Here is a 25,297-nt window from a genome sequence, read left to right as displayed (position 1 = left end):
TAATCAAAGCTAAAGATGTTATGAATAAGCCATATAGAAACCTAATTCTTCATTACCCAATTAAAAGTATAATAAAAAGAGAATTTGTGCAGAAATACTCTTTTGAGGTAGATAATGGTATGCCCAGAAGTCATAGGATGTTGGATGAAAATGCCAGTGCCAGCAGTCATTGGTCATGGATGCCCATGAGCCCCCAAACAATGCAAGCTATTACCAATGCTCTTGATTGCCTACTAAAATTTTATGGTAAGACCTCACTGCTGACCACACCACATGCTTTGTAGGGTCACTGAGAAATCAAGCTGGAATTGAACTTGAAAGTGCTATGTAGGTTTCTGGAGGAGAAAAATTACCAACAGACTTAACCAGTGGTAAATCCTGCAAGCTACACAACTGGCCAGCCAGGTAAGATATGCCCACTGATGTCATAGTGGTGTGTTAGTTAAGGGCCAGCCCTTAAGGGCTCTCTGATTGGGTTTTAGACTGATATGATGGAAGGGAATGCTTATCTGGCACTGAAAACCCAGTCAAATCGTGGGTTTTGAATGCCAAAGAGCCTAGGGGGGGTAGCTACCACTGTTCTTTGGCTAAATAGATATGCGTACCAATCCAATTGTCCTCTAAATAATTCTATTTGTGCCCCCAGATTAGGGTTGTTCTCACTTTTGGTTAGAGAAACTTCTTTTGCTGGTAGTGGTGATGAGAAATGACAGCGGAGCCCTCAACACTGGATTAAAGCTGTGTGTCACACCTTCCAGGGCTCAGGGAACATTGCAGTGGAAATGGTAGAGAGAATATTCGTTCTGGTCTCACCACTGCTCAGAGAAGCTTCTCTTTGGAGATGGCTGTAGATACTGAGCAGACTCAAAACTCATCAAAGTGCTGAAATTGGGCTGGAGAGATGGCTTAGCGGTTAAGTGCTTGCCTGTGAAGCCTAAGGACCCCGGTTCGAGGCTTGGTTCCCCAGGTCCCACGTTAGCCAGATGCACAAGAGGGCGCACGCGTCTGGAGTTCGTTTGCAGTGGCTGGAGGCCCTGGCGCGCCCATTCTCTCTCTCTCTCTCTCTCTCTCTCTCTCTCTCTATCTGCCTCTTTCTCTCTCTGTCTGTTGCTCTCAAATAAATAAAAATAAAAAAATTTAAAAAAAAAAAGTGCTGAAATTAAGAGGCTGTTAAGCAAGCTCACTACTAATGAGACATCTCTTTCAAACCCTCCACAGCTCAGGGAGCATTGTGGAAAACGGGGCAGAAAGTATGTAAGGTCTATAGGGTGGAGAGGAAGGCTTTGCTACACTGTCTTCCAGAACTGACCAATATGTATTCATGACCATACAGTGGATGTTTCTATATCCACAAGGTCTGAACAGTATTGAGCCCATCAACATTATGACATCGATGATGGAGGACAAAAAGAATGAGACATTAAAATAGAAGGAAGAGTATTTATAGTGAATGGGGCTGGGGGAAGGGAGACAAAAGAGGGGAATGAGAGGATTATGATCAAATTACAGTATGTTCTAGTATTAAAATTCTCAAAAAAGAACACTTGTCATCAATTAAATTCATTACATTTGAATATTCAGTTCCTGCCAAGACACACTTAAAAATCCTCACTTAAAAATAATTGATTCACAGAGATCAGTCTACTATGTAAAGAGCATCATGGATCTATTTATCTCAGGAAGCATTACAGTCTTTCACCAGGGCAAAAGCTCTTTAAAAGGGGTTTTCCAGCAGTGCTCAAAGCATGTGCACTCACTGGTACAAAATTAGCTCCTGTGGGATAATTGTGGATAGATCTATAGTCTCTAATTTTGCTATTCATAACAAAACAATCACCTTTAATCTTATAGAAACTCTTCTTAAGAATATAGCTCTTTGGGGCTTCTCAGAAGCAAGACAACTTCCTTGACTGCAAACAACGATCTTGGATGCTAGATGACTCAGGCAAGAAAATAATTCTTTTAAAAGATAATGTATAGTTTTCTGATTTGGAAGGCAGTCTGGAGAAGCAGGTTTGCAGCCAGGAACAACACTCAAAGCATGCTGCAGAACTGGTCTGGTGAGGAGCCACTGAAGGAGGAGGGGGACAGAGACACTATGGTGACTGGACTAGATTATGTTACAGTTCTCTCTCTCTCCCTTTGAAGGCTATAGAATGTGACACTTTTGTCTGTAGAGCGAGATGAACTCCGCCACCTTCCAAGAATCATGATAGGGAAATTCCCGGCCAGAGGAAACAGGTTCAAATGCACACTCAAAACTAAATAGCAAATGACCTTGCACAGGCTGACAGAGACTGTTTGGTGTCATGTAGCACCAAATTAGTCATTGCCACCTCATTTAGGGACAGATTAGATGAAGGCAGAATGGGCTGAACCGGAGCTGAGAAAAGCAATCAAAGAATGAATGCTTTATTTGTCCCCAAGGCCTTAATATTTTGCTGTATGCCTGGAGGAAATTAGAAATGTCTAAAGAGTGGGAAGGTTGTAGGGCAGAGAAAGCCATTGGTTTTGTTGTCTTGTTACTGAAGGGAGTCTTGGGATGTTCTATGATGTGACAGTCAGGTTCTATATGCCTCGAAAAACAAGTTGTACTAGATATAGAGTAGTAGTATTGAAAGTATGCATTAAAAATGCGAGTAAAAAGAATATAAGAACTCCACAGGGCAGGAACCAGTTTGGGCAAACACATGGCTCAAGACCCTTGAGTTCTTTCTGGAGGCTCCTTTTATGAGTTTAGGCAGAGGGAGGAACGGATCCCCAGGGGTGGGGAATGGGTTGGATCTTTACCCTGATTGACAGATGAGCTATATGTACATGTACTGACCATAAATCCCATGATAATAAGTATATGTATGCCGTGGTCATGCATACATGAGATGATAAATAGGCTTTTTTTCTTCCTTCCTTCCTTCCTTCCTTCCTTCCTTCCTTCCTTCCTTCCTTCCTTCCTTCCTTCCTTCTTCTCTCTCTCTCTCTCTCTCAATCTTTCTTCCTTCAAAGACACATTGGTCTTCATTGTCTTTGTGCCTAACACAGGTCTAAGCTGTCCTTTCTTATCTTTCCTTCTACCAGGATGTACCAAACACAAATTATCTATGGAGGTGCGGTGGTATGAAGGTGCTGGATGTTTTCCTACTGGGAAAGAGGCAGATAAAGGGAGGTAGCTTGGGTCACCAGGATGTCCCTATGCTTGTTTGCCTTAACCTGATTATAATTTCATTGTCTAGAGAGGCTGCTTGATAACTTGGGGGATCTGTCTGCAAGTGAATGGGTTGGGGAGAGAGATTTTTATCATGCATTGTGCTTTTCTCAGTAAGTCATTGCCTTTGATCCTTTAATGGGCTGCACCTGAACTAACTGGGGACAAAGTCAAGCACTGCAGTGCATTTTCTGCTTGTAATGGGAGAGGAAGGCAGGACTACTGGAACTCCATTCAGTATATTACCACCCTGAGTCCTAATAGCTACTACTATTACTGTTCCTCATAAACAGGAAAAAAAAAAAAAAAGGGAGCCCGGCATGGTGGCACATGCCTTTAATCCCAGCACTCAGGAGGCAGAGGTAGGAAGATTGCCATGAGTTCGAGGCCAACCTGAGACTACATAGTGAATTCCAGGTCAGCCTGGGCTACAATGAGAGCCTACCTCAAAAAACAAAAACAAACAAACAAACAAACAAAAAAAGGATAAAGGAATTGAGTGCTGCAGGGAATCTTGGGGCTGCTCTATGAACCAACACTAGACAACTAATTCTTTGCGTGTGGTAAGGAAACAGGTTCCTCTACTATGTCAGAAAGTAGAGCAGCTCCAGTAAAGTGAGATATACAAATAACTATAATAAAGGAGTTGTTTAGGAAAACTATCTGTGCATAGTCGAGGGTAAACAAGGAAGAAGCCCCATCCTAAGAAGAGATGGCAAGAACAAATCCCTTTATGTTTGGCAGCCTTGCTCATAATTGAAGAAGACAGTACCTAAACCATTAGACAGAGAGTTTGGTATGAATTTGAGCAGGCCGATAGAGACAGTGTCCAAGTGCTATGAAGCTTTGACCCAAACACTCCCTACTAGCGGGATCTGGGTATAGATATGTGAAGCAGATAATGCTGCCTCAAATCCATTGTGCCCCTTTTAGGATAGTTAATCTTAGCTGTCAACATGACAGAATTTAGAATCACCATGGAAACAAACCTTTGTACACGTCTGTGAAGGTTTTCTAGATTAGTTTAGTTGAGGTGCGAAGGCCCACCCTAAATGTGGGCAACTCCATTCTGTGGGCTGGCTTGAAGAAAGTGAACTGATCATCAGTGTGTGTTTTTTAAATTTATTATTTTTATTTACTTGTTTGAGAAAGAATCAGATAGAGACAAGAGAGAATGAGCATGCCAGGGCCTCCAGCCACTGCAAACAAATTCCAGACACATGCATCTCCATGTGCATCTGGCTTATGTGGGTCCTGGGGAATTGAACCTGGGTCCTTTGGCTTTGCAGGCAAGTGCCTTAACTGCTAAAGCTATCCCTTCAGCCCTCTCCCTCCCTCTCTCTCTCCTTTCTAACTACAGATATAATGTGACCAGCTGTTTCATGCTTCTGCTGCCATACATACTTTCTTGCCATGGTGAACTGCAACCCCTTGAATTCTAAATCAAAATAAACCGTAAGTTGCTTTTATCAGTTATGTTGTTACATCCAGGAGAATATTAACTAATCCATAAAATTGGTACTAAAAGTGGAGCCACTGCTGTGATAAAACTCACCTTGTGGTTTGCAGGAGGAATGTGGAACAGTTTAAAATTTTTGGCTAGAAAAACCCTAGTATCCTGTAAACAGAGTCTAGTGGACCTTTCTGGTGGGAGTTTGGAAGACCAGGATACTGATAGAAATGGAGACAGTGGAGACCCGGAACATGAGGTTTCAGAGGGGAACAAGGATTCTATGAGGAACTGGGTTAGAGGTAGTTTAAGTGGTGTTCTGGTAAAAAAACAAACAAGCAAACAAACAAAAAAACCACCACCACCACCAACAAAAAGCCTGGTGGTATTCTGCCAATGTCCTGAGAAATTTAATAAGATTCAATTCAAATGAAATGGGCTAATTTGCTTGGTGGAACAAATCTCACAACAGGATAGCACTCACTCGTGCTGAGGAAGCAACTATAATTGTTAAAAGAGGTAAACACTATTAAGGAGAAAACTCCTGGCTGGAAAGTTGGCATACTGGTTAAATGTATTTACTTGCAAAGCTTGCTTGCCAGGTTATTTATTTATTTATTTTTAATATTTATTTACTTATTTGAGAGAGGGAGAGAGAGAGAGAGAATGGGTGTGCCAGGTCTTCCAGCCACTGCAAACAAACTCCAGATGCATGCACCCCCTTGTGCCTCTGGCTAACGTGGGTACTGGGGAATCTAACCGAGGTCCTTTGGCTTTGCAGGCAAGTGCCTTAACCATTAAACCATCTCTCCAGCCTCTCACCAGGTTTTAATTTCCAACCCTCCCCCTCATTATCTGGGTATAAAATGTGGGGCAAGCATCTGGTGTTTGCAGTGGTGAGAGACACTGTTATGTCACCCACCCTACATACAAATTTAAAAAGAGAGCAGGTTGGAGAAATGACTCAGTAGCTAAGTGCCCTAAGTGCACATGCCTATATCCCCAACCCCACAAAAAGGAGCCAAGACCAGGGAATAGCCCTGGTACAAGAATGGTTGGGAATGTGGTCTTAGGGGCCCAGACTACACACCAAGCTGGCAGCAGAACACAGCAACATTTTCCACATGACAAGGGTATTAGAGGCAATGAAATATGCAAGATTTAGGTGGTCATGGAATCTTCTGACATACTTCCAAGTAGCTGCTGAAACAGGGTCAGAGTCCTTTCAAGGATGCCCCAAGAGGCCACTGCATGAAGCTGTGAAGGTGAACACTAATTTGCAGTGGAGATCCCAGGGTTGGAGATATAGTCCATCATGGTTGGAGATGCCAGAACCATGGAACATCTGCCAAGGAAATCTGCAGGCATGGACATATAGATACAAGATTTGAAATTTGCTCTTCTGCATTTCAGTCTTGCTTCAGTCTGCTTTTTTTCTTGTGATACCCTCATCCTTCCTCTTTTTTTTTTGTTTTGTTTTGTTTTTTGAGGTAGGGTCTCACGCTAGCCCACGCTGATCTAGAATTCACTACATAGTCTCAGGGTGGCCTCGAACTCACAAAGATCCATCTATCTCTGCCTCTCAAGTGCTGGGATTAAAGGCATGTGCCACCATGCCCTGTTTCTATCTCTTTATTTTTGAGAGATTCGTGTGATGGTAGTGAGATTTGTGAGGGGATGTACTGACAAATAATATGGTAGTAGATTATGAGAGCTGAAGTTGTGACCCACTATGACACAAAATCCTTGAATGCAGACAGTCTGAAAACAATGACAACATTAACAGGTCCATCAAGGTAATGGAGACTTGCCACTGATTAGTGGCCTGACAAACGCTAGGCTCATAGACTAGGAGGAACATTGTGAGAAACACTATGAGAAACATTAATTTGGACCAGAGAACCCTAATCTTAATTAACCCCAACCCAGAACCATGACCAAGGGCAAAGTGTCAAGGTCTTTTTCATGGGCATATCACCTTATCAGCTGTGCAGCAGATACCTCTGAAATGAAATATTCCCTCCTGAAGAGAGGAAGGAGGCTCTGGGGATTCAGGAAGTCAAGTATGAGAGACCTGAAACTTAAAAGGTCACATGACCACTCCTCAAGGTTGAAGGGCAGACTTTTTTTTTAAATTATTTATTTATTTATTTGAGAGCGACAGACGCAGAGAGAAAGACAGATAGAGGGAGAGAGAGAGAATGGGCGCGCCAGGGCTTCCAGCCTCTGCAAACGAACTCCAGACGCGTGCGCCCCCTTGTGCATCTGGCTAACGTGGTTCCGGGGGAACCGAGCCTCGAACCGGGGTCCTTAGGCTTCACAGGCAGCACTTAACCGCTAAGCCATCTCTCCAGCCCTGAAGGGCAGACTTTAACCAAGGTTAGTTAGAAATTGCAACAGGAAGCTCAGGAGACCCAGCAAGTCAACTTGGGGGAAAGCTTGCAAGACCCGCCACCCTCTGCAAGGCCATTTATAAAGGGCAAACCACTGCTTAGGGATGAGGTTCTCCGAATGAGCTGCCTACCAGGTGCAGTGTGCATGAGACTCTCCGAGCTGCCTGCTGATTGTGCAGTGGGCTCCCGAGATACAGCTTCTGTGAGTCACCACCTGAGCTGGGGTGGACTTTCCCATGCTGTAGCTGCCTTTGAGTCATCCATTGCTCCTGGAAGCAACCACTCATCCTGTTCTGAAAGTAACCCCAATAGATTCATTGGTTCTAAGACTAGTTTGGGTGCAATCATGCTGTCATCTGGGTCCTATCTGGGGTGAATAGATGTGTGTTCGTGTCTCTCCAGGGAAAACGTTGGCTCATGACACTTGTATTTTGGGAACTTGTCACATGAGCATCTGTCAGTGCACAGGAGAAACAGTTGCATTGTCTGAACGCTAGCAAGGCAGGCAAGTATAAAGTCATTTAGCAATCTGAGACTCCATTTGGCTGGCGCTACACACTCCCTTCCCCTGCTCAACAAAGCACTTAGCAACCTTTAATACCCACCTACATTGAGATGCATGCCTCTCTAAACAAAGTAACTGGTCACTTTGACCTATAGCTCCCTAGCAACACTTAGAAACTACCCTTTTATGGCCAAATACGTTCTGAAGCATACTCTGGAACTTGCAGCAGTGGACTGATCCAAACTGGACTGGCTTTTAAAAAAAATCCTTAAAAATACTTATTTATTTATTTTTATAAGAGATAAAAAGGCAGAGAGAGGAAGGGAGATAGAGAGATAGAGATAGAGAGAGAGAGAGAGAGAGAATGGGTCCACCGGGGCCTCTAGCCACTGTAAACGAACTCCAGACATATGCAGCACCACCACCTTGTGCATCTGGTTTTATGTGGGTACTGGGGAATTGAACCCAGATCCTTAGGCTTTGCAGGCAAGAGCCTTAACCACGGAATCATCTCTCCAGCCCTGGACTGATTTTTCGTGCATGCACAATAAGACAAACTATGCCCTCTGAGCTAACTTTTAGGGATATTCCCCTATTTACCATCCTATGCCTATTGATGATTGGGTGCATATACAATTAAGATCAGATTCATCATAGGAAATATCAAGAACAATGCATAAGGCTTATATAACCCAAGTTGGTCAATCAAAATGGAGAACAACCCTTATCCTCATACCCTACCCTAGCAACCAACTCCTCTTTTTCTTGGGCCCCATAGAGGGATGTCATGGGCAGTAACCCACTGTCCTTGATTAATCTATCATAAGTTGCCTGCTGTTCCTTTGCAACTCTCTTGCAGCGTGTATTTTTCTGTACTTTTGCTTTACCTTTGAAGAAAACTTCTTGCTGCTTTGTAATTTGTGTGTACCCTTTCAATTCTTTGAGAAAGATGTCAAGGACCTACAAACACCCTGTCCAGACAAGGCCATAGGTAACGCCTCACTACCCTCTTGTATCACAAATGGAAACAATCTATAATCTGCTTCAAAACGTGTACAAAGATTGGTACATACCAGTATATCACTGCCTAGGGACAAAAGGGTTTAGACATTGTTATACTCCTAACAATTAAAATAATACACCTGAGGCCAACCGTATGCTTATTATTCTTTGGACTAGTGTCTGTTCATTTTGCTAGTCTATTTATTGATTGGGTTGTTTGATTTCTTGTTTAGTTTCTTGAGTTCTTTGGATATTGTGGACATTAATCCTCTGTCAGATATATCGCTAATAAAGATTTTTCTTCCATTCTGCAGGCTATCTCGTCCTTGGACTATTTCCTTTGATGTGCAGAAGACTTTTTAATTTCATGAATCCCATGATTTAGTTTTCAGGCTTATTTCCTGAGTGGTTGGAGCCCTATTCTAGAAAATCCTTGCTTATGTTTGCAGCTTCAAGCATTTGCCCTATTTTTTTTTTCTTCCTCTAATGGCTCCAGAGTTTCAGGTCTCACACTAGGGTTTTTGGTAATCCATTTGGAGTTGAATTTTTTTTTTTTTTTTTTTTTTGGTTTTTCGAGGTAGGGTCTCACTCTGGTCCAGGTTGACCTGGAATTCACTCTATAGTCTCAGGGTGGCTTTGAACTCATGGCGATCCTCCTACCTCTGCCTCCCGAGTGCTGGGATTAAAGGCATGCACCACCATGCCCAGCTTGGAGTTGATTTTTGTACAAGATGAGAGATAGGATCCAGTCTCATTCTTCTACACATGGACATCTAGTTTTTATAGTCCCATTTGTTGAAGAGGCAGCTTTTATTTATTTTTATTTTACTTTATTTTTCTCAATTTTTGTTTTCGAGGTAGGGTCTCACTCTAGCCCAAGCTGACCTGGAATTCACTATGGAGTCTCAGGGTGGCCTTGAACTCATGGTGATCCTCCTACCTCTGCCTCCTGAGTGCTGGGATTAAAGGCGTGCCCCACCATGCCCGGCTTCACACTTTATTTTTAATATGGTTCTGAGTTATTTTTGTATTTTATTTATTTGAGAGACAGAGAGAGAGAAAGAAAGAGAAGAGAATGGGCATGCCAGGGCCTCTGGTCAGTGCAAACGAACTCCAGACATATGTGCCATCTAGTGCATCTGGCTTATTTGGGTACTGGGGAATCAAACCTGGGTCTTAGACTTCACAGGCAAGGGTCTTCACCACTAAGCCATCTCTCCAGCCCCTCTTTTTAACTTTTTATTGACAACATTCATACATATAATCATCAGACCATGATCATAATCCCTTCCCACCAGGGTTACCTTGAAATCATGGCAATTCTCTTACCTCTGTCTCCCAAGTGCTGGGATTATAGGAGTGTGCTACCACACTGGGCTCTTTTTAAATTATTTTAAAATATTTTCTTTATTTGTTTATTTAAGAGATAGACAGAAAGAAAGAGGGAGAGAGAGAGAGAATATGAGTGTTCCAGGGCCTTAGCCACTGCAAATGAACTCCATAAGCATGTGCCACCTTGTGCATCTGGCTTACATGGGTACTGGGTAATTGAACCTGGGTCCTTAGGGTTCACAGGCAAGCACCTTAACCACTGAGCAGTCTCTCCAGCCTCTCTTTTTAAGTTTTTATTGACAACATCCATACATATAATCATCAGACCATTGTTGGATGCGAGGCCTAGTGGAACTTCCTGAGCCTAGCTAAGGTTTGGCAACCTGTCTCTGGCCAGCTAGGACTCAGCAAGACGCCTAATGGCTTCTTGCCTGCTAATTCTGCGCAGGAATTGGAATTATCATTTCAATTCAAAGTTGACTATTGGCCCTTACCTCTCCCCCAATCCTAGAATCCCCGCCTTCATTCCCAACATTATATAGGCAACTGCTTTTACAATAAAGTGAGTTCCTGCTTCAACAAGACACCCTACTCAGTGTGGTTTTTCTCTGGTGACTAGGAGAGGTCCTGAGTCGTCCAACGTTCACCCTCTTCCTCAACCCCTTGGGAGGAACCTGCGGGCCTGGTCCTTCCTCAGCACTACCCACTGGGGGAGCCGACCATCTGGCGCCTAATGTGGGGCTCTGGGAACCTGGCAGACTATTGCCCCATGAGAGGCATTCGTTGAGGTCAATCAGTGTACATGTGCGGGTGAGCATACCCTCATAATTTATGAGGCAGTCTTCATATTTAATGTGCTAAACTTTGCTTCTATAACCTGTACTTGCTTGTCAACAGCTCTTCATTCTCTTTCTCTTTCCTTTCACTTTTGGTTCACTGGCAAGCTGCATCTGGGACTTTTGTATTTCTGAATGGGTCATATGTCCCTAGTGGACACACTTTGTGGCTTTTGACCTTTAGGCTTGTGCTTCTCTCTCTCTCTCTGCTTGGGCCTGTGAAGGCAGGCCAGCTTTTTCTGCCATTATGGAACTTCCCCTGGATCTGTAGGCTTCAATAAATATCCCTTCCTCCATAATTGTGCTTGGTCTGGAAGTTCATCTCAGTAAAGCTGAAGCTGTCTGATACAGAACTTGGTACCAAGAAGTGGACTGAGATGAACCTGACCATGTGGATGTTGATCTTTTGGAACCTTTGTTTTGGAGGAATAGTCATAGACTTGATGCTTGCAACTGAAGGTGTCTTCTGGAATGGTAAGCCAAATTTTATGGACTATTCTGATGAGTCTGAGAATGCTAAATGCAGACAGCATTGAACTTTGAGGCTTGGCTTATGAGCTTTCTAAGGGGAAGCCAAGACTGCAGAGGACTTTGTTGGAACTGGGCTACTGGCATAAGGGCTGGCTGTGTCCTGCTGCCCAGGCCCAGAGAGTTTAATCAAGGTTAAATTTGTAATGGACTGATGTGCATATGTAGGAAACAATTTTCAGGCTAACCTAAATATTATGACTAAAGTTAGAGATTTTTCAACTGTTTACAGACTTTTAAGGATACTCTAAAAGTTTTATATAGGGACATAGTCTTAATCTAAATTCATCTTACATTAGACACAGGTGATGCCTACGCTAGGTGGGTCACAAAGTCATAAATACAGATGTAATTGAAGGTTTAAACAGGTTAAACATAGACAAGAGTCTATCACCTTGTGTTTTGCAAATGGGTAAATTTGCTATGTAAAAACAAACAACTTCAGAATAGGATAAGAAATGTCAGGATGCTTATCGCTCTGCCCTGTAATTTCATTTTGCTCTTGCTTTCCAACATATGCTACTTAAATTCATGGAAAGCTGGACTCTAAAAATAACGGATAAAACCCCCTTTATCTCAGACTCCATACAAGTTTAAGCCGTGTGTCCCTCAGACTCTGACTAGAGATAAAATGGCCAATTGTCTCTGACAAAAAAAAAAGTACAACATATAACTGTGGTTCTCTTTAGTTCTTCTCTTTTAAACACCTAAAGTCACATCTGTTAGATAAAATTTCTCACTAGACAAAATGTTAAATAGATCAACTGAGTCAAGGTATTTGATCAGGTTACAAATTCTTTACATAAGATAAGCATCAGACTAACCTAATGTGTATATCAGGGGAAGGGCCCCTTCATTAAAACATTTAACTGGATTAAATCTAATGTTTACCTGATGCCAAAGTTTTAATCAATGGAGAAATTGAGTCTTATGATAAGACCTCACTCATTAACAGGTCACTGATGCTAATTTGTTATGATTTAAGGGTTATAAAACTGGCTTTAAGACTCTCTCAGTAAATTAAATTAGGTTCCTCTTTTCATCAAGGCTTTAACTATTCTTAAGATAAAGGCTCACATAGAAGTGGTTATTTTCCAAAGGTGAGGTACTCATACCTAAAGACATTGTAACTTTAAAAATAGCTTTTGTCTTATTTATGCTAATTCTATTGAATGGTTATAACTAGATTTAATCACTTAGGTTTAAGTGATTTAATTTCAGTAATGATAACTTTCATCTTCCTGGGATATGTTAGGATAGCTTGCTTAAGCTTTATCAAATTTAAGTCATGAGTAAAACATAAAATTTTTTATGTTAATAAAAGTTTCTGTGGTACATAAAATCAATAACTATCAAGCTTAAGTCAAAATCATGGGTTGTCCAATAATGTTTTTTCTTTCAAAAAGATTTATCAAGGGTTATATTAAAATTTAGCTAGCTGTTTTGGTTTTTTAAAAAATTATTAAACTCTATGGCTCTGTTTCCAGTGTTCTCTGGGTAATTTGTACCAAGACAGGTATCTGAACTAATCAGAAATGTTTTCAAACACAGGTGCTAAAAATTTCTAGGTTAAATGAGTTAGTCTATAAATCAATTGGTACTGTTTTCAAGACTGGTGACAGGTTCTTCCTGTGTTTATAAATGTTAAATATTTAAAATGTGAGATATTTATAAGTATTTGATATTTAAAATATGAGATATGTCTACTTTCTATACCTCATGTATAAGGCTTATACTACCCTAGTACAACTAAAATTTTAAAGATAGGATAATCAGATTCTCAAGTCTCAATTACAAAAAAAAGAGGGAATTCTTACCCCCACATGACCAACTAAAAAAGGCATTATTTACCCTAAATATTTTAAATTTTTCTAAAGAAGATAATCAATTATCCCCTTTCCAAAAACATCGGTCCTCATCCATTACCTACAGTTCTATCTGGGTAAGATGGAGAGACCCATTGACTGGGGCCTGGAGAGGGCCTGATCCGCTCCTCACAGCAGGGAGAGGGTTTGGATGTGTCTTCCCTCAAGATGAAAAAAGACCCATTTGGGTACCAGCAAGAGACCTAAAATATTTGTCCCAACAAGGAGACACTGTCAATCACTTCTCCAGGGAGTGTCCCACCCCTGAGGACTGTTCCTAAAATGGTTTTCACCCTGCTTTGGCTTTGCCTCTGATCTGGGCCTCCCGGGCTGCTTGCAGTACAGTTGCCCATACAACCTGAAAAAAATTGCTCAGCCACCCTCCCCATCCCCGTCCAGCTTTTCCCAATGTTTCCTCTGGCACTTGCATTTGGGCCCTGCCTTCCCCTAATAATTCCAGTATAGGTGTGGGATACATTCATCCTTCCTTATGTACTTTTAACACAACTGAGCCCAGTGCTCAATGCTGCCTGCCTTCTGGAATGGTTTATGTTTGTGGAGGTGGGATGGTCTATGACTTTCTCCCCACCAATTGGATGGGCCTTTGTGCCCCAGCCACCTTAATCCCAGATGTAGATGTCATTCCTGGAAATGAGGCCCTCCCTATGCCCTCTTTTGATTATATCAGAGGGAGACCTATCTCCAACAGCTAGGTTCCCTGGCTGAGGTAGTCTTACAAAACAGGAGGGGACTAGACCTACTAACGGCTGAAAAAGGAGGCATATGCTTGGTTTTACAGGAAACATGCTGCTTTTACACCAGTGAATCGGGAATTGTCCAGGACAAGATTAAGAGGCTACAGGAAGACTTGGAGAGGAGGCAGCGGGACCTCCAGGACAACCCGCTGTGGACAGGCTTACATGACTTCTTACCCTACCTCCTCCCTCTACTTGGCCCCTCCTTCTCCTTCTCCTTCTCCTCACTGTTGGGCCTTGTGTAATTAATAAGATTACACACTTTATTCACCAACAGCTAGAGGCAATAAAACTTCATCAGGTCAAAATATATTATCATAGGCTCACTACTCAGGAGTCAAGCTCCTCATATGACTGGCTGTCCTCATATGATCGTCCCTCCTCCGCCCTCCATCTGACCAATGACGGGTAAGATCTCAGACAGGCTGGGACAACCTTAGACAGGTCATGGAGTGGATTCTCAACGAGCTGGATACATGGTACCCAGTGATGGGTAAGATCCCCAAAGGGGGACAACCTAAGACAGGGGCCATGTTTTCCACTGTGCTTACAAAAACAAAAGGGGGTGATGTTGGGCCTTGAGAGGCCTGGACACAAGGCCCAGTGGAACTTCCTGAGCCTAGCTAAGGTTTGGCAACCTGTCTCTGGCCAGCTAGGACTGAGCAAGACGCCTAATGGCTTCTTGCCTGCTACTTCTGCGCAGGAGTTGGAATTATCATTTCAATAGTCACAGTTTACTATTGGCCCTTACCTCTTCCCCATCCTAGAATCCCTGCCTTCGTTCTCAACATTATATAGGCAACCGCCTGTAACAATCAAGCAAGTTCCTGCTTCGACAAGACTCCAGACTCAGTGTGATTTTTCTATGGTAACTAGGAGAGGTTCTGAGTCATCCGACATTCACCCTCTTCCTCAACCCCTTGGGAGGAACCAGTGGGCCTGGTCCCTCCTCAGCACTACCTGCGGGGGGAGCCCAGCAGACCATGATCATAATCCCTTTCCCACCACCTTCCCTTTTGTCCCTCCTGAATCTCCCCTCCACTGAGTTTCTTCTTTCTAACCAGTATCTTTTTGTTTAATTATTTATTTGCAAGCAGATACAGAGAAGACAGACAGATAAAGAGAATGAATGTGCCAGGGCCTCAAGCAGCTGCAAACTACAGATGCATATGCCTCTTTGTACATATGGCTTTATGTGGGAACTGGGGAATTGAACTCAGGTTGTTAGGCTTTGCAGGAAACAGCCTTAACTGCTGAACCATCTCTCTCCATCCCTCTCTTCTATTTTGATGTCATCATTTTTCCCTCCTAGTATGCAGGTCTTGAGTAGGTAGTGCCAGCCACTGTGAAGTCATGAGTTCCATGGTCACTTTGCATCTGGAAGATAGCATTGCAAACTACTCTTCCCCTTCCTTTGGCTCATCCATTCTTTCTGCCACCTCTTCTTCCCTATGGTCCCTGAGCCTTGAGGGATTGATAGCGATGTCTCACTTAGTGCAAAACATTCCACTGGCATTTGTTCTCACCACTTTGCTGAGTTTAGAGTCTCCCTGGTGATCACCATCACCTGAAAAGAGAAGTTTCTCTAACCAAAAGTGAGAGTAAGCATCAATAGATGGAAATAGACGTAAGTATTTAGAGGGCAGTTTAGTGGGCATAATATAATCATTTAGCCAGACAACAATAGTAGTTTCCTAGGGGGCATGGGCTGATGGCTTCCGATGCTTTTTTTTTTTAAACAAATATTTATTTATTTATTTATGAGACAGAGAAATAGAGAAAGAAAGGCAGATAGATAATGGGCATGCTGTGGCTTCTAGACACCACAAATGAACTCCAGATGCATGTACTACCTTGTACATCTGGCTTATGTGGGTACTGGGGTATTGAACCTGGGTCCTTTGGCTTTGCCATTAAGCACCTTAACCACTAAGCAATCTCTCCATCCTTTTTTTAACATCTTAAAATATATTTATTTATTTGCAAGGAGAGAGAGAGAAAAAGAACATTGGGGCCTCCAGCTGTTGCAAACAAACTCCAGATGTATGTGTCACTTAGTGCATCTGGGTTTACATGGGTACTGGGGACCTTAACTCTGGTTGTTGGGCTCTGTAGGCAAGTGCCTTAACTGCTGAGCCATCTCTTCAGCCCCTTCTAAGCTTTTGATTAGGTTTTCACTACCAGGCATAAATTCCTTCCCATGGAGTGGGCCTCAGGTCCGATCAGGTAGCAGTTGGTCTACCCCATATCAGACACGCCACCATTGTACCAGTTGGCACATCTGGCCAGGCTGACGAGCCATAAAACTAGCAGGGTCCACCTCTGATTAAGACAGCTGATGACATTTCTCCCACAACAGGCTGCATAACTCTTTCTAATATCATGACAGCTAGTCCTGAGGATTCCTCAGGGTCCTCTGATGGAAGCATGTGGTATATTTAGCAACAAGCTCTCAACATCTAGTTCTGGTGGGCAACCAAGAGCCTTTACAGTAGCCTGTATTGTTTTGGGGGCCTTAGGGAGCTCCCTAATCAACAACACACAGGGATATATCCATCCCTGGCACTGGGATTTTCCTGTGGCATAGCATTATCCACCTCTATAGGGTATTTCTGCACAAATTCTTGTGGTTTTCTTTCTGTTGTTGTTTGTTTTTTGAGGTGGGGTTTCACTCCAGCTCAGGCTGACCTGGATGGAATTCACTGTGTAGTCTCAGGGTGGCCTTGAACTTACAGTGATCCTCCTACCTCTGCCTCCCAAGTGCTGGGATTAAAGGCATGCACCACCATGCCTGGCCTAAACTCTCTCAGCTTTTTTTTTTTTGAATTATATATTTTCTAAATTATCTATCAAAGAAGTAGGTTTCCATGTGGCTGATTCATAACATCTTTAGATTTTATTAGACCTCCTCCCACACCCTCTACATCTCCATTCCCCTTGCCTAACCGCACTTAGAGTTTTCCACCTGCAATATTCTGCCCTTCTACTGACATATCTACTCCCCTTCATTTAAGCCCTACCATCTCCTACTTCCTTTATGGTTGCTTTCTAGCTGCTTGGCCTTTACTACTGAATCTTCCTCCAATACACCCAAGAATTTGAAGCTAGGGTCCACATATTAGGGAGACCATGGATTCTGGGGATCAGAACTCAGGTACTCATGCTTACATGGCAAACACTTTATCCACTGCCATCTCTCCAGCCCTGTACTTCCACTTAAATTTTAAGGTTGTTTATCTGTTTCTATGAAGAAGGGCATTAAAATTTTTATGGGGTGTGTAGGAAGATGGTTCACTGGTTAAAGGCATTTATTTGCAAAATCTCCCTGAAGGTCCAATTCCCCATGTAAAGTTGGATAGGCATTTGTTTGTAGTGGTGAGAGATCATATCATGCCTCTATGCATGTGCGTGCACACACACATACACACATAAATGATTTTTTAAAAATTTATTTATTTTTATTTTTAGAGAGAGAGAGAGGGAGGGAGAGAGAGAGAAAGAGAGAGAATTGGCATGCCAGGGTCTCAGCCACTGCAATCAAACTCCAGACGCTTGGGCCATCTACTGGGTATGTGAGACCTTATGCTTGCCTCACCTTAGTGTATCTGGCTTATATGGGATCTGGAGAGTTGAACATGGGTTCTTAGGCTTCACAGGCCAACATCTTAACCACTAACCAATCTCTCCAGCCCCTAATTTATTTATTTTTTTATATTGACAACATCTATATTTATAGACAATAAAGCATGGTTATTCCTGCCCCCCACTTTCCCCTTTGAAACTCCACTCTTCATCATATCCCCTCCCCTTCTCAATCAGTCTTTTATTTTGATGTCATCATCTTTTCCTCCTATGATTTTGGTCTTGTGTAGGTAGTGCCAGGCACTGTGAGGTCATGGATACTCAGTCCACTTTTTATCTGGAAGAGTGCATTGTAAGACATAAATGAATTTTTTTGTTTTGTTTTTTTGAGATAGGGTCTCACCCTAGCCCAAGCTGACCTGGAATTCACTCTGTAGTCTCAGGGTGGCCTCCAACTCAAGGCTATCCTTCTACTTCTACCTCCCAAGTGCTGGGATTAAAGGTGTGCACCACCACACCCGGCTGATGTAAATGAATTTTGATGAGGATTGCATTGAATCTGTATATTGCATTCGATAAGATAGCCATTTTCAAAATATTGATTCTTCTCATCTATGAGTATGTGAGGTCTTTCCATCTTCTTCAAGTTCTTTCTTCAGTTGTTTCAAAGTTTTCATTGTAGAGGTCTTTCATTTGCTTGGTTAGGCTTATTCTAAGGTATTTTATTTTTCTGTGACAGTTGTGAATGGAATAGTTTACCTAGTTTCTTCCGCAGCATTTTTGTTATGGCTATGTAGGAAGGCTAATAAATTTTGTTTGTTAATTTTGTATCCTGTGACATTGTTGAAAGTGTTTATCAGCTCTAGGAGTTTTCTGGTGGAGTCTTTAAGGTCTTCTAAGTATAGAATCATATCATCTACAATAAGGATACTTTGACTTCTTCCTTTGCTATTTATATCCCTCATTTTTTTTCTCTTGTTTTATTGTTCTGTCTAAGACTTCAAGCACTATATTGAATAGGAGTGGGAAGAGTGGACACCTTTGTCTTGTTCTTGGTCTTAGTACAAATGCTTTGAGCTTTTCTCCTTACCATGATGTTGGCTACATAGTATATAGCCTGTATTATATGATACAATATGATTGCTCCATTCCTAAAGTCTTCAGGTCTTTTATCATGAAGAGATGATGAATTTGTTTCAAAGGCCTTATCTGCATCCAACGAGATGATCATGTGATTTCTGTACTAGAGCTGAACTCTTCCTGCATCTCTTGAATGAATTCAACTTGGTCATGGTAGATAATCTTTTTGAAACATGGTCCTAATTGTATGTGTATATATGATATATACATATGAGAGTGTTTGTGAGTGTGGGCACGTGTATCCCATAATGATCATGTGGTCAAAGGATGGCCTTGGGTGTTGGCCCTTGCCTTTTGCCTTTTGCCTTTTTGGGCACAGAGTCTCTTGTTTGCTACAGCATATACCAAGCTATGTTGTGATACACAAGCTTGAGAATTCTCCTGTCTCTGTCCCCTATATAGGTATGCTGAGATTATAGATATGTGCTACCCTGTCCAGCTTTCCATGGGTTTTTGAGGGTCCGAACTCAAGTCATAATGCTTGAGTAGTACTTTTATGTGCTGAGCCATCTCCCCAAATACTTACATGGTTTTGAATGGATTTTTCAAATACTTTGTTGAGAGTTCTTGCATCTATGTGGGAGGCAGAGGTAGGAGGATCACCATGGGTTCGAGGCCACCCTGAGACTACATAGTGAATTCCAGGTCAGCCTGGGCTAGAGTGAGACCCTACCTCAAAAAAAAAAAAGATCTTGTAGAATTCAGTACTGTATCCAGCAGGACTCAGACTATTATACTTGGGAGAGAGGATGAGAGAGGGAGAGAATTGGCATGTCAGGGTCTCAGTCAATGTAATGGAACCCCAGATGCTTGTTCCACCTAGTGGGAGACCTTGTGTTTGCCTTACCTTTGTGTGTCTGGCTAACGTGGGATCTGGAGAGAGATCGAACATGGGTCCTCAGGCTTCACAGGCAAGTACTTTAACCTCTAAGCCATATCTCTAGCCCAGACTTTTTTTGTTTTTGTTTTTCCAGGCAGGGTCTCACTATGGTCCAGGGTGACCTGGAATTCACTATGTAGTCTCAGGGTGTCCTCGAACTCACGACAATCCTCTTACCTCTGCTTCCCGAGTGTTTGGATTAAAGGCATGTGCCACCACACCTGGGCTCCAGGATATTTTTTTTTTCTGCTACTTCAATCCTGTTGCTTATGGTAGATCTGTTTAAATTATGCTTATGGGCTGGAGAGATGGTTTAGCGGTTAAGCGCTTGCCTGTGAAGCCTAAGGACCCCGGTTCAAGGCTCGGTTCCCCAGGTCCCACATTAGCCAGATGCACAAGGGGGTGCACGCGTCTGGAGTTTGTTTGCAGTGGCTGGAAGCCCTGGCACACCCATTCTCTCTCTCTCCCTCTATCTGTCTTTCTCCCTGTGTCTGTCACTCTCAAATAAATAAATAAAAAATGAACAAAAAATATTTTAAAAAATTATGCTTATGCTGTTTAAATTATTTATCTCATCTTTTTTAAATTTTAGTAGATCATATGCATTTAAAACTTTCCAGATTTATCAGAACATCACATTAAAAAGTATATCCTGACAACTTTTTGAATTTTATTGGTATCTGTTATAATCTCTCCTTTTCATCTGTAATTTTGTCACTTAGTGTCTTCTCTCTTTCTTTTGGTTAGTTTGGCTAAGGTTTGGTCAATTTTGTTTACATTCCTAAAGAACCAACTCTTTTTCTTTATTTTTAATTTATTTATTACATGTAGGGAAGGAGAGAGAGAGAGAGAATGAGAATATAGGCATGCCAGGCCTCTAGCCACTGCAACCAAACTCCAGATGCAAGTGCCACTGGGGAATCAAACCTGGATCCTTAGGGTTTGCAGGTAAGCACTTTAAGTGCTAAGCCATCTTTCTAGCCCAAGAACAAACACTTTATTGTATTGACTTTGTATTTTTGTACTCATTTCTATGTTATTAATTTATGCCTTGGTCTTAATTTTTTTCTTCCTATCTATTGATTGTGGGTTTGATTTGTTCTTACCTTTTAATAGCTCTAAATTGTATTATTAAGTTATTTATTGGAGACCTCTGGTTTTTTTTTTCTTGTTTTTCAAGGTAGGGTCTCCCTCTAGCCCAGACTGACCTGGAATTCATTATGTAGTCTCAGGCTGGCCTCAGACTCACAGTGATCCTCCTATCTCTGCCTCCCAAGTGCTGGGATTAAAGGCATGTGCCACCATGCCTGGCAAGATCTCTGATTTTTTTTTTTTTCATGCAGGCACTTGTATCTATAAACTTCCCTCTTAGGATGGTTTTCATTATATCCCACCCACAGCTTTTGGTATGTTGTGTTTTCATTTTAATTCAATCCTAGTAATTTTTAAATTTTCCATTCATTATTCAGTGTGGTGCTGTTCAATCTCTATAAATTTGCATATGTTCTGTAAATTCTGTTGCTATTGATTTCTAGTGTAGTTTATGTTTTTGAGGTAAGGTCTCGCTCTAGTCAAGGCTTACCTGGAATTTACTATGTGGTCTCAGGCTGACCTCCAACTCATAATAATTCTCCTACCTTAGGTTCCCAAGTGCTGGGATTAAAGGCATGTGCCACCATGCCTGACGGGTTTTTTGTTTTTGTTTTTGTTTTTTTTTTTTGTTTGTTTTTCGAGGTAGGGTTTCACTCTAGCCCAGGCTGACCTGGAATTCACTATGGAGTTATGGAGTCTCAGGGTGGCCTCGAACTCTCACTGATCCTCCTACCTCTGCCTCCCGAGTGCTGGGATTAAAGGCGTGTGCCACCACGCCCGGCTTCTGACTGTTTTTTAAAATAGTGTGTTTATTTATTTACAAGAGAGAGAGAGAGAGAGAGAGAGAGAGAGAGAGAGAGAGAGAGAGAGGGAGGGAGAGGCAGGTGAAGGAAATAAAGAATGGGTGTGCCAGGGCCTCTAGCCTCTGCAAATGAACTCCAGACACATGGGCCACCTTGTATATCTGGACTTACATGGGTACTAGGGAATCAAACCTGAGTCTTTAGGCTTTGCAGGCAAGCACCTTAATTGCTGAGCCATCTCTCCAGCCCTAGTGTAGTTTATTTTTGATTATATAAGAGTTTACCTATTAAGGTTTGCCTAACATCTTAGAGGAGATTTTGAACTGGACTTTTTTTTTTGTTTTAAGAAAGAGGTGTTTTTTTTTTCTCATATAATCTTTCTTCTTTTTTATGTTTATGTTTATTTTATTTTTATTTATTTATTTATTTGAAAGCAACGGACACACAGAGAGAAAGAGAGGCAGATAGGGAGAGAGAATGGGTGTGCCAGAGCCTCCAGCCACTGCAAAGGAACTCCAGATGCATGCGCCCCCCCTTGTGCATCTGGCTAACGTGGGTCCTGGGAAATCGAGCCTCAAACCGGGGTCCTTAGGCTTCACAGGCAAGTGCTTAACCACTAAGCCATCTCTCCAGCCCTGAACTGGACTTTTGAACAATGTTGGAACTTGTGGTAGTGCGAATGTAAAATGTCTCCCACATCCTCATATGCTTGTGATTAAGCCTCATACTCAATCCCCAGTTGGTAGAACCTTTTGGAAGTGGAGTTTTGCTGGAGGTCGTGTGTCATTCCAGGCAGGCCTTGGAGTGTTCTATTTCACTCTCTTTACCTCCTCCTTGCTGCTGTGGAGATGTGATGCCTGGCTGTCTGCTCCTGTCATGCTTTTCCCACCATGATGAAACTTCCCCTTGAAACTGTAAACTGGAAATAATCCTTTCCTTCCTTAGCTTCTTCTGCTCAGATGTTTTGCCATAGCAACAAGAAGGTAACTACTACAGAACTGTTAATACCACAGGTATTCTTGGGGTTAGACGGAATGCACTTAAAAAAATTTTTTTTAAGGATTTTTATTTATTTATTAGAGAGAGAGCGAGAGAGAGAATTGGTACACCAGGGCCTCAGCCACTGTAGTCAAACTCCAGATGCTTCCACTACCTAGTGTGCATGTGCGACCTTACACTTGCCTTACCTTTGTGCATCTGGTTTACATGGGTTCTGGAGAGCTGAACATAGGTCTCTAGGCTTCGCAGGCAAGCACCTTAAAACTGCTAAGCCATTTCTCTAGCCCTAAATGCAGCTTTTATAATGAATGGATTGAGCCTTTGGGACAGGTGTGGAATGTTATTTTTAATGGTATGCTTTAAGGAGATATGTTTGAGTGTCAAGTTGACTAGGGGTGGACTTGTGGTGATTAATATTGATTTTCAGCTTGATTGGATTGAAAAGCACATACATGATTAATAAGACACATTTCTAATTGTTCCTGTGAGGATACGTCTAGAAAGGATCAGGAAGAGGTAATGTGATGGGCTGTGAACCTGGTTGGAAAAAAGGAGGAAGATAAGGAAAACTGTTATTAGAAGAGTGCTTTCTCTGGTTCCTTTCTGCCATGATATAAGCTGCTCTGCTACATGATGGGCTGAAATTGTGAGCCCAAATGAATATTTCTTCCTTTAAATTGTTTCTTTCAAATATGTGTTATGACACTGAGTAAGTCTGGCTAACATACCAAGATGAAGTGCTCAGTGCAGTCCCTGGTACAGTTAGTACTGGTTACATTTTTGTTATTCCTTTACAATCACCTTTCTATAAAGGAGTCAAATGCCATAGTGATGCAGCCTTACGAGGAAGTGATCGTCTTGTTTATGGAAACAAATGTTGCCCAATTAGACACCGGCCCCATTTCAGGAATTTCTTTGCCTGTTCTTGCAATGGAGATTAGCTATTTTCTCCTATTTCTGAAAATTGATGGATTGAGCAAAGCGAGGAGATAGGAGAAGAAAGCAGAAGGAAGGAAAAGGAAGGGAAGTAGCAGAGCTGGGATAGGAGGAAAAGGAGCATAAAATGGCAGAATTTTTTTTATTTTGGTGAAATGGAAGAATTTATTTTCTTGTTGATTTATTTACTTTTGTGGTATTGGATTGAGCCCCATGCCTCAAACATAATAGGAAAATTGTTTTAGCACTGAGATATTCCCCCAGTCCTTTACTCTTTATTTTATTTAGAATGGGTAACAGAAAATAGACCCCGATACAATAACAAAAAATAATGTTAAGAAAATTGCATTATATCTAACAGTATAATAAGCTCTGAGGTAGGATGGTTCAGTATTTGTTAAGTTAGACCCTCAAAGATGTCACTGATGATCCAAATTCCTTTCCACCTCCTGTGTGTCAATCCTTAGCTTCCTGGCTTCTTCTTCATAGTAGTCACATCACAGTTACCAGGCTGTTGCTAAAGTTTAGTGTGCCACGTCCATGAAGATAACACAAGAAGGGAGAATATGCACTTCTCTATATGTCTCTTGTCAAAAATGAAGACAGGGCTGGAGAGATGGCTTAGTGGTTAAGTGCTTGCCTGTGAAGCCTAGGGACCCCAGTTCGAGGCTCGATTCCCCAGGACCCACGTTAGCCAGATGCACAAGGGGGCGCACTCATTTGGAGTTCATTTGCAATGGCTGGAGGCCCTGGCGCGCCCATTCTCTCTCTATCTATCTGCCTCTTTCTCTCTCTGTCACTCTTAAATAAGTAAATAAAAATAAACAACATCAACAAAAAAGAATGAAGACACTTTTTGGCAAAATCCTCAGGATATCTTTCATGACATTTAATTCACCAGCACTGTATCTCATGACTATCTACAAACTAGCATAAACCATTTAGTTGAGGGACTGGTAAACTATTGCCAGAGAGCCAAACTCAGTATCTTGAATATTTGTAAAGCTCATGATATAACAATGGTTTAGACATTTTTGAGTGGTTAAAAAAAATCAAAAGTAACCAGAGATCCAAAGGCTCCTAAGAGCCCATCACTGAAGTAGACTTAAAATGAACCTAACATGGCTCAGGGAATTTTGCAGAAGAGTGGGTAGAAAGATTGTTAGAGCCACAAGTTGGGACATTATGCACAGAGACATTGCCTCTTCCCCATAACTGATGGCTGCCCCACAATGCATGACCCACAATCCTCATGGGGATAACAGGCAACCCCAATAAGGAGGGTCCCTTTGGAGGGGTGGTACTAACATGTGCTGTTTACATACTGAGTATGTCCATAACTAATAAAAAGATAAAATAGGAGCCAGATTCTTACCACTATGTTTTAAAAACTACTTTATTTTTATTTATTTATTTGAGAGAGACAGAGAGAGAGAGAGAGAAAGAGAGAGAGGGAGAATGGGTGTGCCAGGGCCTCTAGCCACTGCAAACGAATGCCAGACACATGCCACCTTGTGAATTTGGCTTATGTGGGTACTAGGGATTTGAGCCTCAGGCCTTAGGCTTTCCAGGCAAGCACCTTAACCACTAAGCCATCTATCTATCCTCTCCAGTATGTTTTTATGGAAAAAAACTCCCAGCTGAATCTGTAGTGAGAAAAGATCCAATGAAATATCCAGATTGTTGTACCATGTCTAAGATCTTTAGGATTTTGAAGAAAAGTGGTATCCTTTTTAAGTGGCAGTCTGCAGTAACATATCTCAGTTTTCTCTAGTGGAGACTGATTTCCTCCACCAAAAACAACCTTTGGCATATAAACTAAGATGCCTTTCATTAATATTTTCTGGTATATGAAGTGATGATAAAACATATCATTTTCATCTTTATTCCATAATGAAAGGGCAGCAAATACAAGATTGGGATCAAACAGACCCTCAGGCAAAAGTGAGTTAGCTCTCATATCTGGATACCACACTTGTTGGGATCATGATGAATTA

This window comes from Jaculus jaculus, chromosome X, assembly GCF_020740685.1.
Source record: "Jaculus jaculus isolate mJacJac1 chromosome X, mJacJac1.mat.Y.cur, whole genome shotgun sequence".
NCBI lineage: Eukaryota > Metazoa > Chordata > Mammalia > Rodentia > Dipodidae > Jaculus > Jaculus jaculus.
The sequence above is the reverse complement of the archived record's forward strand: the minus strand, read 5'-3'. Positions refer to the sequence as shown.